This window comes from Marmota marmota, unplaced genomic scaffold, assembly GCF_001458135.2.
Source record: "Marmota marmota marmota unplaced genomic scaffold, marMar, whole genome shotgun sequence".
NCBI lineage: Eukaryota > Metazoa > Chordata > Mammalia > Rodentia > Sciuridae > Marmota > Marmota marmota.
This window is the reverse complement of record NW_025999924.1, coordinates 2,706,394-2,710,220: the sequence shown is the minus strand read 5'-3', so window position 1 is coordinate 2,710,220 and position 3,827 is coordinate 2,706,394. Positions and strand designations below refer to the sequence as shown.

Below are 3,827 nucleotides of genomic sequence, written 5' to 3'. Positions count from 1 at the left end.
AAAAAAAAAAAAAAAAAAAAAAAAAAAATGCAGCAACTTGTACATGATGTTCCTGCTCAGGGAAGCCCTTCAGAGACTCAGTGCTGAAGGTTTTTAAGTGGGGACAGTCACCTTGCACCTTCAACCTAGCATTTGAAACAATTCCAGACTTCCAAAAGGAAAGCAATATTCAAGCATATACTCTGTTACTTTCACAAAAGTCAAGGCACATGAACTACAATTACCAGTTAACTGGATGAAGAGCACTATTGGGAGCCAAGTTTCTATCACTAGCAAAGGCCCAGTGTTGCAAAGCAGGCCTTTCTAAGGGTAACAGACATAGGCCTGCTATGTTTACTCAGTTCCGCCCAGATACAAAGACCCAGTTTTTTGTCTTCAAGAAAATTCCACACACAAAAATATATGCAATACATATAGTAGCTGTAGCATGTTAGATAACACTAAAGCATATTTCCCAAATGCCCTCTAGGTCACTTTCATCAGAATCACAAGGGTGCTCTATACCTAGCTGTTACAACCCAAAGGGTCCTAAGCAGTGGGGCCTTAAGTCAGAGCCTCTGGTTAAGGTTAGATTATGGAAGACCTTGAATATCTTAATGAGAACTTTTAATTTGATATCAATAGTCTTAGGAAGCTACTAAAAACTTTCTTTTTTTTTCTTTACCAATTCATGATAATAAAATTAAAACAGCAGTGTTTGAAGATGAATCCGATTGCTTTGTGTAGAATATACTGGAAAAGGCAGAGATCAGAGGCTCTAAAGAAAACAAGAAGCTCAAAAGAAAATACTCAGACCTAATATGTAAGGACCACCAACTAGGAGTTAGACCCTGCTCAGGGTGCTTCATATGAACGCTTGTGTCAACCATCTAAAGGAGGTGACATTGTCCCCATATTGTAGATAAATTTGCCCAGTGTTGTCCAAGTCACCCCAATAGAAAAGACAAAGGTGGTGAACTAGGGCCTGTAGCCAGGAAGAGAAAGCAATCACAGGTAACTCCTACCGGGATCTTGTCTCTTCCTCCCTTTGGGCACTTCCATCCTAAGAGACAGTCATCTTCCAAAAACAACAGAGGGTAAAAATGGAGATCTAGAAGGAGAAATTGTCAGTTTCCTAAATGAAGACGGAGAGGTGAAATAGGAGTAGGATGTTAAAGCTTCGTCCTAACCCAATGAGATAGCAAGAAGCAAAGTGCAATGTAGCATCTCAATTTAAAGGGAGGAATAGGAAACATTTCTATTTCTAAATAGATGGCATTCTTTTATCTTTTCTATCTCAAAGCCATTTACACCATTAAAAATCTTCCGTCTCAATTATTTCCCTCTGACATGATGCAACCCCCAAATCACTTAACAACTGAGTCTGATCACTCTTGCAACTGTAATTCCTAAGGTGTCTAAAATTAACATTCCAGAAACATCACAGTCTCATCATCAAGACACATTTATTGATCACTTGATTGCATGAAGTGGTAAGACACTGACCCCAGGGTCTGAGAGGACTCAGCACAGTAATTTGCTTGATTAATAAATATCTCTCTTGGTTCCTCCCTCTTAAACCCCAGAGGTATGCGATGAGACATAATCCACTATTTATGGAGAATTAATGTGTTGCCTCGATTGACATTAAGCAGTAGGCCAAAGACCATTAGGACAAATTAAAACTCATTAATATACCAAAATAATGCAATAGTAGGATACTGAACTTATCCTATTGAAAATCACTTTAAAATCTTGATTAGCCCTTAAAGTAACTTCTAAATGAACTACATCTCTCTTATTCATAATCTCTGAGTCAACTGAAGAAGTCAAACTATGACCAAAAATGACAAAGGGAACAGAACAAAACCTTCAAGACCTTAGACATCACTCCAGTGGCCTGTGGTGTGGACGAAGCCATTCTGATCGTGGTAACCAGTGTACTCAAGATTTCTTTTCCCCCAAGAGGTCATGCCAGTACGACGTCATCTGAAAGGCTTTGCTCTTCCTTGGGATACTTTCTATATTTCGTTTCATATCTAATCTATCTTGTATTTCATGCAGCTCAAACAGAAATGTTTCCTGAGCATTGACTATCACAGCCCTCTGTGATGGTAGAAAAGAAAGAAAGAAGACACAACCTGCTTTTCCAGGACTCTGGAGGAAAAAGATGGGACAGACCTTGGTAAAAGCAATATGAGTACACACAATAAATATCTACCAATCATGGTTGGAAATTAGGGTTATGGCAGTTGAAGGATCTAGGTTTAAATTCCAGCTTCACCAGTCACCACTTTGAGCAGGTTTTAACAACCCTCTTCAGGTCTCAGTTTTCCCTTCTGAAAAAAACAGAGTAATAATAATATTTACCTGAAAAGATGTTGGTGAAGAGTTAGTAGGATAGGGAACACAAAATGCCCAGCACATAAAAGGATCTCAACAAATGTTAACTACTATTATTATCATTAAAAATATCATTTTTGTGGGCAGGGCTACAGCTCAGTGGTAGAGCGCCTGCCTCGCACGTGTGAGGCACTTGGCTCTATCCTCAGCACCACATAAAAATAAATAAATAAAGATATTATGTCTGTCTACAATTAAAAAAAAATATATATATATTTTAAAATTATCATTTTTTGTTTTTACTGTTATTACTAGTAAGGCTACCACCATGCTACTCTCATCTGTTTTTAGCCCCATACCTTAGAGATAAGGAGTCTCCCAGGCTGCATGGAATGGTCCAGTCCAGATGGAAACACTCATCTCAGGCAGGGAGGCAATGAGGCTCACGATCTGTCAAATGTCAGAGAAGAGGATTTCAGATAAAGGAGATGGCTAGAGAGGGAAGTCAGCCTGGCCTGGATGAAGCAGATAAATAAGTTTGCTCTAGATAGCTTCCTGAGCTCAGGAAGAGCACATGCTCACGGGTCATATGATGAGCTGGAAAGTGCCTTAGAAACACTTGAGTTGCTATAAAAAAATGCAGCTTTTGAATAGTCACAAAAATCCTATGCCTTCCTCTTGTGTTATTTGAAAATTTGAAATAAATTTAGTATCAAGAAGAAAAAAAAAGTTGGATGCAATGGTAACTTGGAAAGAAATTTTATTTAGATCTAGAAAGATACATATTTCTTCCTTTGATCATGTGGCAACAATGTGAGCACTGAATCTGCTTGCTCACCACTGGCTTTTCCTTCTAAAGGGTGGGGAAAGCAGAGCCCAAGCAGGTTACTCTCAATATTAAGCTTACCTGATGCTTAATTTTCAATAAGACCCTTTTAGCCTGACTGTGATATGCCCCAGGAATGATTAGGACTTTGCTTATTCCAAACCCTTAAATTTACGGAAAAAGAAATGAGACTCAAGTGACTTTTTCTTAACCACACAGCTAATTAGTGAAGGAAGGAAACAGGAATCCTGCTGATGGAGAGAAGACACAGAGGAGGAGGGGAAAGAAATGACAGCGTGGCCTGAAATTACTTGCTGTGGGAAGTCAAATGATGTGGGCAATTACTTAGATTTTAGCGAGGATGGGGGAAAAACAAGTTTTCAGGAGAAGCATTTGTCCTGCTGCATACAGAGCTTAAGAAACTAACCATGTCAGATTCCTTCTCTGCATTTTTTGCTAACAGAACCTAAAATACCAACAAAATATAGTTGAAGTTAATTTTTTTTTGAAGTTAATTTTTAATTGTAATTTTTTATTTGAGGAATTATTCTATTTAAATCAGTATTTTAACCCATTTTAGGAATGAAGTTGAAACAAGGTGGTTTTCTCTTTTTTTCTAATAAAAAATTATATTTACTTAGAAGCATTCAGAATGTCACCAAAAGCATATATATATATA

At 37.9% G+C, this 3,827-nt stretch overlaps 1 protein-coding gene across 1 annotated transcript in view; it reads right to left on the bottom strand.

Moving 5' to 3' along the window:
* Positions 1–3,827, bottom strand: part of Pde4d (phosphodiesterase 4D) — a 1,424,195-nt gene that overhangs the window by 1,372,066 nt on the left and 48,302 nt on the right. Inside the window, exon 2 of the mRNA XM_048800091.1 lies at positions 2,682–2,772. The gene's annotated coding sequence lies outside the window, so the exon portion shown is untranslated. The remainder of the gene's footprint in view (positions 1–2,681; positions 2,773–3,827) is intronic.